Raw genomic sequence first — 10,274 nt, 5'->3', positions numbered from 1 at the left:
AAGTCCGGGAGTAGTATTTAGCATCGAGTGGGGAAGTGTGGTACTTCCCTAGAATTACGTGCCCCCGTATGATGTGAGCCTGAGGCTGATATAGTGATCACTAGTGAATGAATGAATTATTAAAGTCCTACTCCGATGGCAAGGATAGGACGGTTCTCCCCAACGTAGGTTGAACGTTGGACTCCATGTAGCTTACATGGTTTATATCAGTTATAAGAAACTCCCATAGTGTGTCTCTACTCTATCTAAGATAAGTGTGTATGGTTTGAAAACTATGATTTCTGAGAAAGTTACTTATTTCCTAAAGATTGAAATGTATGCTCTAAAGAGAGTTGTTTTAAGACTTGATTACTTTACAGGTTTGAAACGAGAAGGAAGTACATTGAGAATTTATTGTAATGACTCACTTGTTTTACTTTACATGCATTATTCATCCATGATTATGATGGTTTAGTTCAAGCTAAGTGAGTCATTTACATCAGCATGCATGTTTCTTATAAATACTGTGATATTTGATTATTGAAATTGGACACACCCCCATATACTCAGTACATTTTCCATGGTACTGATCCACATACTAGATGTGGGCTACATTTTCTCGTAATATAGGTTTAGGTGCTCAGTCCCAGTCTCGATAGTGATTCTCGAGCACGTTGATCTACATCTTCTGCAGTGGTGAGTCCTCATGATTTGAGGACGTGTTATTCAGACTTTTAGTTTCATTATGAGTTGATTACTTTTGTTCCTTTGAGTTCGAGTCAGTTGGGGTCTGTCCCAATAGCTCAATAGTACATTGAGTAGTAGAGGCTTGTCAGGCTGGATTTGTTAGAATTGTCAGAGGTTCCGTATTTTGTTACTTTTACAGTACTTATCCGCATTTCATTTAGACTTGATACAATGTGTTTTCATGATATTGCTTTCAATATCTTTATTTAAGTGTTTAGATATGTTAGTAGGCTCAAAGGGTTAGCTTGGGGCTACTTATAGCCTTAAGCACCGTGTGACATCTCGAGACCCATTTTTGGGGCGTTACGGGTATTACTTATTCTGCATTCCAAAAATTCATTGATAATGATGTTGGTCAAACACTATTGCAGAAATTAATAAGTTAATTGCTCAAAATAATTATTTAAGTCTCTATGTGAAAGTTCTTGGGGACCACGTTTCCTCGCTTGACAAAAAACTTGATGAATTGATTAAAATAGTGAAAATTCTTAATGATGGTCTAAAAACTTCTAATGTTGCTTCTACTTCAGAAAATAAGTCTGAAGAATTGACTATTAAACCTTGAGTTCAATGACCCCCTGATATTTAAGGTTTTGCAAAATTCTCTCAAATGGAAAAACTAGAAAAATTGCTTAACGAAAAGTTTTCAAAATTAAACATCAATCCTATGGATTTTTCTAACACATTTTCTGATCTACAGCAAATTGAAAATACTTTTTAGAGTGACTCTTCTCCTATTATAGATACCATACTCAGAGCTTAACAAGCTCAGAGGCACAATTAAAAAACAACCCAAACGATATGCTGATCTTCCCCATATGTCTGCTACATATTATCCTCGTCCTACTCCTCCAGATGTTTTAATAGAAGAAAGAGAATGGAATATGACTAATACGTCATATTGTGGAGAATTAATTTATGAATGGAATATTGATGGATTAAGTGAGAAATAAATCTCGATCCAAGTTCATCGTATGCTTATGTATTCTACTATAGCAAAAGCCACAACATTTGCTGAAAATAAAGACAAACGCACTGATTCTGAAGTTTGTAAGATGATTGTTGTTGGTTTTACTGGCTAACTTCGAGGCTGGTGTGGCAATTATTTAAAGGAAGAAGATAGATTACAAAGGTTTAATATCTGTTTCTTTTTTTGCATATCAAGCTTCTCTAGCTTGCTTTGTCTTATCTTATATAATGATTAATTACTTTAGTTGTTATATATCCTGATATTGATATTTGAGGCAGTTTGTAATTATTCTTTTTCATATAGATGCATTAAATAGGTATAGAGATCACGATTTAGGGTAGAAGGTTACATTATTTTTGATTTATGAATCGTGTTTCTTGTAGTGTTAAAAAAATTGTGATTTTTTTTATATAGTTGTATTAGATAGAAAGATATGGAGGTTGCAATTAGGGTAGAAGGTTAAATTATTTTTAATTCATGAATCACGTTTTTTTTAATGTCTTAACTTTGTTCCAAAGAATAAGGTTGCAATTAGGGTAGAAGGTTAAATTATTTTTAATTTATGAATTACGTTTTTTTTAATGTCTTAACTTTGTTCCAAAGAATATTGATTTATTTATTCCCTTTTTACATATGGAGGAAGACAATTTATATTTACAGGATAATTTAATTTTTCTGTATAGATTTTTGTGTGTAAATATTAGATTTAATTTTTGTGTGTAAAGATTATATTTAGTTGTAGATTTTTTTTGCAATTTACAGATGGTAGATGAATGCCGATCGATTTTTAAAAATATTTTTGATAAAGATTAGGTTGAATAAATAAATTCTCCATCTTTACATACTCAAAAGATATTAAATTTAATTATTATAGGCCAAAGACATCGATAAACACTCAAACTTGTTGCGAAAATTCACTTAGACCCCTAACTAAGGCCTGTTCCTATCAGACCCCTAAACCCCCCGAATTTTATTCCAATTGGACATTTTTTGCCTATGTGACACTACGCGTGTAGTGCCATCGTGGGAAGCGCGTGAGGAACATTTTTTTTACTAATTTACGAGTAAAAAGATGCCAAGTAGCATTGAGGGCCCCACAATTTTTTAATAACAATTTTTTTTAAACACTAAAGGCCCCAAAAAGCATTAAAGGGCCCCAATATTTTTTTTAATAAAACTAAATTAAAAATAATTCTGTCTTTTATTTTCATCTTTGAAAAAATTTTATAATTTCTTTTTAATAATTAGTTTTTTATTTTTATTTTTAAAATAATTTTATAATTATTTTTTCATAATTTGGATCCTTAATGCCATTTTTTATTTTCATTTTAAAAAGTTTTATAATTTTTTTAATAATTATTTTTTTTATATTTTAAATAATTTTTTAATAATTTATTTCATTTTAAAATTTTTTTTATAATTTTTATTAAATAATTAGTTTTTTATTTTTATTTTGTAAATAATTTTATAATTAGTTTTTCATAATTTATATCCTCAATGCCATTTTTTTTATAAAAATTATATTTTTTTAAATAATTATTTTTTTTAAAAAAATATTTTTTTAATAATTTATTTCATTTTTAAAAAAAATTTATAATTTTTTTTTTAAATAATCATTTTTATTTTTATTTTTCAAATAATTTTATAATTATTTTTTCTTAATTTGGATCCTCAATGCCATTTTTTATTTTCATTTTAAAAAGTTTTATATTTTTTTTAATAACTGATTTTTTATATTTTAAAATAATTTTTTAATAATTTATTACATTTTTAAAAAAATTTTACAATTTTTTTTAAATAATCAGTTTTTTATTTTTATTTTAAAAATAATTTTATAATTATTTTTTCATAATTTATATCCTCAATGCCATTTTCTATTTTCATTTTTTAAATTTTTTTTTATAATTTTTTAATAATTAATTTTCAAAAAATAACTTTTTAATAATTTATTTCATTTTTAATTTTTTTTATAATTTTTATAGTAATCATTTTTTTATTTTTATTTTTTAAATAATTTTAGAATTATTTTTTAATAATTTCCTCAATGGCATTTTTATATACTTTTTAAAAAAAATTATAATTAATTTTTAATAATTATTTGACCCATAATACCACGTGTCAGCTTTCAATTAAATCGTTTTACCACGTTATCGAATGTATGCAACACACTTTGAGGTTTTTGCTGATAGAGAAAAAAATGTCCAATTGAAACAAAATTTGGGGGTTTAGGGATCTGATAGAAATAGACCTTAGTTGAGGGATTAAGTGAATTTTTGTAATAAGTTTGAGTGTCTGTCGATAATTTTGACCATTATTATATTTATTTTTTATTATTTAAATAAATATTTTATTTAATATAATATTTAAATTTATTAAAGTGAGTTACATGACCCATACCCCTAAACAGCCCCTTATTGCGTAACTATGCTTGATGTTTCATTTACTTTGTGTGTCAAGTAGCCGGGTCTGCGTCCATCTTCTCGGGTTAACCGACCGACGTCTCATTCTAATCAAAAGCCCTAAGCGGCCGATCTCCTTTCTTCTCCCTACAACGTATCACCTCTTCTGCTGCTTAAATTTCTTTTCTACCCCAATAGTCGGCCCTTGGGAACAGGTAAATCCGACCGTTGTATTCGAATTCTGAAATGAGCCCAACTTTATGTTCATTACTTAATTGTCCACTAATTTCGACTTCGTTTGTTTGTTGTAATAAAATGCAGAGAGAAAAAGAGACAAAAGTTCGTTTTCATTATTTTATTTATGTGGAGAGTTGAGTTGAGGTGATGATGAGTAGACTGTCATTTAGGCCACGTCCACTTGACATTCACAAGAGGTTACCTATTCTTAAATCTCTAAAAGATTTTGAAGATGATGATGGACCCTCCAATACCCGAAATCAAATCATTCGTCTCGCTGCTGAAGACCCTGATATTGAGGTGCTTTCCTCTACTCTACTGCTTTCATTGTCTACGTTTCTATTTCATTCTTAATGTTTTATGCTTTGATATGCTTACACTCTGTTTGAATGGTTGTTATGGATTGTTTCATAATGTATCGAATATTGATTTAGTGAATATAACGTTTGGAGAGATCATATTGTTTCCCGTTATTACATAATCTCACATATCAACCATTTGTAGGATAAATCTACATGATAAGTAGGGGAGGGGGTAGAGCTACTATAAAGGTTAGGGTAAATGATAAAATAGAGATATTAAATAATAAGGACAAAAATGAGGAAAAAAAATGAAGAGGTAACGATGCGATCACACCAAATCGGTCGTTACATAAAATGGGAGTTTTCGTCATTGACTAATGATGGATTTAACGATATGATACAATAAAATTAAAGTAACAATAGACATTGTACTTTAACTAACAACACAATACAATAATTGGTAACAACCATCCAAACAACCTATTACCGTTAGTACTGTGGCCTGAATATTTGAACATGAATGCTCTAGAGAAATATATTTGAGTTATGCAGATGAAATGACTGTTTAGGTCTCTATTTTCTTCATCAATATTGGGAAAGATCATGCAGACGTTTAGTTATTAAAAAGGCACAAAGAATGAGCGTTGAGTTTTTCATACGTTATGTGAAATGTTTAGCCTAGTGATAAGCTATAAATTACTGTCAATAACCATAATAATTCAATTTTTTCGGATTTGGCGTCATGAGTAATTTCTTAACTAAAATGCATGTACTGATGTAATTTACATGCTTTGGTTAGACAAAGGTGAATAAATTGTCTTGAAAATTGCTTGTGCAGTGTGTTGGACAATTTTTTTTGGTATTGTATTTTCCCTATTATTTACAATGCAGACCCTGCAATATTGTATATTTTAAAGCATGGTATAGTCAGACGTCTTTTTGTTATATAATAAAGTAGTTGTAATTGACAACTTTCTCTGAATGTGACTGGATAATTTGTCTTGAACTAAAAATCAGAATTTTTTACCACATTTCTAAAGGAATGCTCAAAACGATTTTTTCTTGCACAAAATTATGAAAAAATTAAGTCATGATGCGCAAGAAAGGTACACTAAAGCTTGTACAACTCTGTGTTTCAGGGCTTCTATTGGTGTGGTGTTCTTATCTTGTTAGCTCAAGTTGACAACTATATATTGTTATTGGTAACATAGAGGAGGGTTCTGGTTTCCTTAAGCTCACTAGTGAACATATCCAAAAAAGGAAGGTAATCCGCTTCATTATAGTATCATACTAAAAGATGTTCCCGAAGTGTCTTAAGAGATACATACTATGGACTTGGTGATTTTTAGATTAGCTTCTGATATGATGTTTGAATTGTTTCTCTTTCTAGATCTTATTTGCAACATTGTTTTCATGGGGACTCATATTATGCATTGTTTCCCTTTCGCTTCTGCTTGTCTCTAATTAAAATAGGAGATCATAAGTCATCATTAGACGACTCATTCTAGAAAAGGGCAGCAGTTATTGATGGTTTAGTTTTTTCTTTGGTCGGTGTTACTGATGGTTTAGTGTATTGAACGATGAAAGTATGAGCCACCTGCCAAGCATTTACTTGCTAAATGTGGTCTTCCTTCTTTCCTTTTGAATCATGAAGTATGGAGTACTGCTCCTTTTATTTGGTAGTGTTCTTTAAGAGATGAAGATCTTTGGAATTGTAAAGTACTTGTTGTAAGAATTTTTAAGCTAAGTTGATCGGACTCTTCTCTTTTGGTGTCGCACCCATGTCGACCCGAATGGGTGTGGGTGTGGGATCCGTATCTAATCTGATCAATTAATTTTGGGTACTTTGATCAAAATCGATGGTGAAATTTGAGACAGATTTTGTGATTTTTGTAATCAAAACAAAACCTAAGGTGAAATTGAAGAAAATGGAATATCTTGTATATATAGAAATTTTGATATCCCTCCTTTGTAGGGGATTCGTGGAGTAGCTGGTAAAGTTGTTACATGTGACTAAGTGGTCACGGGTTCAAGCTTTGGAAACAACCTCGGGTAGAAATGCAAGGTAAGGTTGCGTACAATACACCCTTGTGGTGGAGCCCTTCCCTGGACCCTGCACACAACGGGAGCTTTAGTGCACCGGGTTCCCTTTTTTATATCACTGCTTTTCCTTTTATCTTCTTTTTGGATTCTCCTCTAGATCAATATTTTCTCCTAAAGTTTTCCCTATAATATCTCATAATCTTGATTTTATAACTTTACTTTTAGATATTTGAATTAGTTTTAGCCGAATCTTTGAACCTGAATGAATCCATACCTGGATCCCTATCCCCGAATCTAAAAATTTAAATCATGAAGGATTCCGACCTCTAGATCCGCACCCATATTGGATACCCGCACCCCGAGTTCTGGAAACATAGTTTTTAAGGCCTTGATGGTTTTAAGGAAGACTCTGTATTTCTCCTAATCAAAGCTTTGGGGGTGTTTTGGGGGTCAAGTACTCAAGTTTGTTGTGAGACATTATGGTGCAATGTCTGATTACGATGGGTTATAATAATTTTTAATATGTTTAACCCATTCTACTTTTGAAGTACCAGTAAACAAGGTGGTCATTTTTAATTGAGAAATGGGTAAAAAATGCCCCTCTACTTTCATAAATTGGTTAATTTTGCCCTTAGTTAAACTATAGGGTCAAATATGCCCCTGCCGTTACTAAAGTGTACAAATATATCCCTTTATTTAACGGATGTCCACACGGACTAACATTTGACTGTGATGGACACCACGTGGCATGCCACGTCACTGCTACATTTTTATTCTTTTCCCCTTTCTTTTTCTTTTTCCTTTCTCTTAATTTTCCCAAATTCAAGCTTCAATTTTTGATTCTTTTCATTTAACTCAAGCTCCATTAAGGGTGTGTTTGGTATGATGGAAAATATTTTCCATGGAAAAGGTTTTTTTGGAAAAATATTTTCCTGGAAAATAAGTTGGTTTTCTACTTATTTTCTCATGTTTGGTTGGTGAGTGAAATATTTTTTGGAAAATATTTTATTGTGTTATTCAGTCCCCAAAATATTAATTTAAAGCATGAATAATCAATTTAAAATATGAGACAAGTAATTCAATCAGTAACGCTCTCAACGGCTCTCTCCCCCCTCTCTCTCTCTCCCCCAACGGCTCTCTCCCCCCTCTCTCTCTCCCTACCCTCTCTCCACCCCCAGCTTACCGTCCCCGGCGCCGTCGCTGACCTTCGGCGCCGACCCGATGCGGCCGCCGGCTCCGACCAACGGTCGCCGGAGCTGACCAGACCGCCGGCGACGACCTCCGGTCGCCGGCTCTCCCTCTCTCTCTCTCTCCCTACCCCCTCTCCATCCCAAGCGCACCGGCCCCGGTCCCCGGCGTCGTCGCTGAACGTCGGAGCCGACCAGATCCGACCGCCGGCTCCGACCTCCGGTCCCCGACGCTGACCCGACCTGACCCCCGGTCGTCGCTCCCCGGCGTTGACCCGACCCCCCCCCCCCCCCCCGGTTCAGACCCCCCCCCCCCCCCAGGCGTTCGAACCCCAGCTGTTCATACCCCACCCCCCAGCTGTTCATACCCCCCCCCCTACCGGTACTGTCCGTACCCCCCCCTAAACCCAACCCGGCATTCAACCAGCTGCCGCCCGGTCCCCAGCCGCCAACTTGGTCTCCAACAGGCCGACACTCCGCCTGCACCCGCCACGCCGTCTCCAGCAGCCGCAGCCCCAAGCGAAATCCGGTGACTTCTAACCTTTGTTATTTCGTTATTTCATATTGCATTTTAGTTCATTCTTTCATATTCCATTCTTAGTACTATGCTCGTAGTAGCCCGTGTACCTTGACTTGCGTGGGATTTGTGAACATTGTCTGTTGTCTGTTGTTGCTGTTGCTGTGGTCGCTTCTTAGTTTTTGCTTCGGGAGTTTCCCTTTGAACGTGTGTGTGTCTGGTATCTCCTTGCTGCTGCTTTGATATTGCCACCGGGTATATCCTTATATTTTCCTACTTTTTCGTGTAGTTGTGGCTGTGGGTGGTAATGGGTGGTTAGGGTCATGTCCGAGGGGGTTGGGGCGTGGGGCTGTGGTGGGGGCGGGAGATGGGGAGAGAGCGGGAGTGGGTGGGAGGCCAAGGTTTGGCCGGGGGGGGTAGTGGGGGGCGCGTGGATAGCGACGGTAGGCTGAGGGTTGGGTCTTGGAATATAGGGACCCTTCAGGGGAAGTCCATAGAGCTGGTGAAGATTCTTAGGAAGAGAAGGATCAACCTTGCGTGTGTCCAAGAGACAAAGTGGGTAGGGTCTAAGGCTAGGGATGTGGACGGTTACAAGCTGTGGTACTCTGGGAGCGACAGGCGTAGGAATGGAGTTGGCATCTTGGTAGATGAAGAGCTTAGAGGCCAGGTAGTGGAGGTGAAGAGGATCAACGATAGGTTGATGACTATTAAGTTGGTCATTCGGGGGTTTACCCTGAACGTGTGTAGTGCCTATGCGCCGCATGTGGGATCGGAGGGGAGGAGAAGATGCGGTTCTGGGAGGCTTTGGAGGAGGTGGTGAGAGGCGTGCCCAGTTCGGAGAAGATTGTTGTAGCAGGGGATTTCAACGGGCACATCGGGGCGCTACCGGGAGGCTTTGGGGATGTGCATGGTGGTTTTGGTTTTGGGGAGAGAAATGAAGAGGGTGCGACCCTATTGGAGTTTGCGAGGGCGTTTGGGCTGGTGGTGGTGAACTCGGGCTTCCCGAAGAAGGACGAGCACCTGATCACTTTTCGGAGCGCGATAGCCAGGACCCAGATTGACTTTTTGTTGCTTAGGAAAGGGGATAGGGCGTTGTGTAAAGACTGTAAAGTCATCCCGAGTGAGAATCTTTCGACTCAACATAGGCTCTTGGTTATGGATTTGGGTATAAAGAAGAATAGAAAGTGGAGGAGTAAGGAGAGTAGACCGAGAATTAAGTGGGGCGGCTTGACGCCAGTGAATGCGTGGGAGATAGGGGAGAGGTTGGCGGGAATGGGGGTGTGGGAGTGTAGGGGGGACGTGGATAGTATGTGGGACAGGGCGGAAAAGTGCATCAGGGAGAATGCAAGGGAGGTGTTGGGTGTTTCTAGGGGCCGGGCCGGACATCATCGGGGGGATTGGTGGTGGAATGAAGAGGTGGGGAAGAAAGTGCAGACCAAGAAAGAGGCGTATGCTAAGTTGGTGGAAAGTAAGGACGAAGAAGAGAAGCGGGTAAACAGGAAAGAGTACAAGCTAGCGAGGAAGGAGGCGAAGTCAGCGGTCACGGCAGCTAAGACGGCCGCTTTTGAGAGCTTGTATGCAGGGTTACAGGGGAAAGGAGGGGAGAAAAAGTTGTTTCGACTCGCTAAGGCTAGGGAGAGGAAGGGTCGTGACCTCGATCAGGTGAGGTGCATTAAGGGGGAGGACGGTAGAGTGTTGGTGGAGGACGGTCACATAAAGAAGAGATGGCAGTCGTACTTTCATACGCTCTTGAATGACGAGGGGGACAGAGCTATTGTGTTAGGGGAACTGGAGCACTCAGGGGAGTGTCGGGATTTTAGCTATTGTAGACGTTTTAAGGTAGACGAGGTTAGACAGGCAGTCCGCAGGATGCGAAGGGGTAGGGCGACGGGG

At 37.2% G+C, this 10,274-nt stretch overlaps 1 protein-coding gene across 2 annotated transcripts in view; it reads left to right on the top strand.

The window, feature by feature from the left end:
- Nucleotides 1-4,109: 4,109 nt before the first annotated feature.
- Nucleotides 4,110-10,274, top strand: part of LOC107857754 — a gene marked incomplete in the record, with an annotated part of 37,754 nt that continues 31,589 nt past the window's right edge. The window contains 3 exon segments of one of the 2 annotated variants that reach the window (XM_047405821.1): nt 4,110-4,310; nt 4,417-4,632; nt 5,774-5,898. 2 annotated transcript variants of the gene reach the window in all.

The sequence above is a fragment of the Capsicum annuum genome, chromosome 2 (assembly GCF_002878395.1).
Source record: "Capsicum annuum cultivar UCD-10X-F1 chromosome 2, UCD10Xv1.1, whole genome shotgun sequence".
NCBI lineage: Eukaryota > Viridiplantae > Streptophyta > Magnoliopsida > Solanales > Solanaceae > Capsicum > Capsicum annuum.
This window is presented reverse-complemented; position numbering and strand designations above follow the sequence as displayed.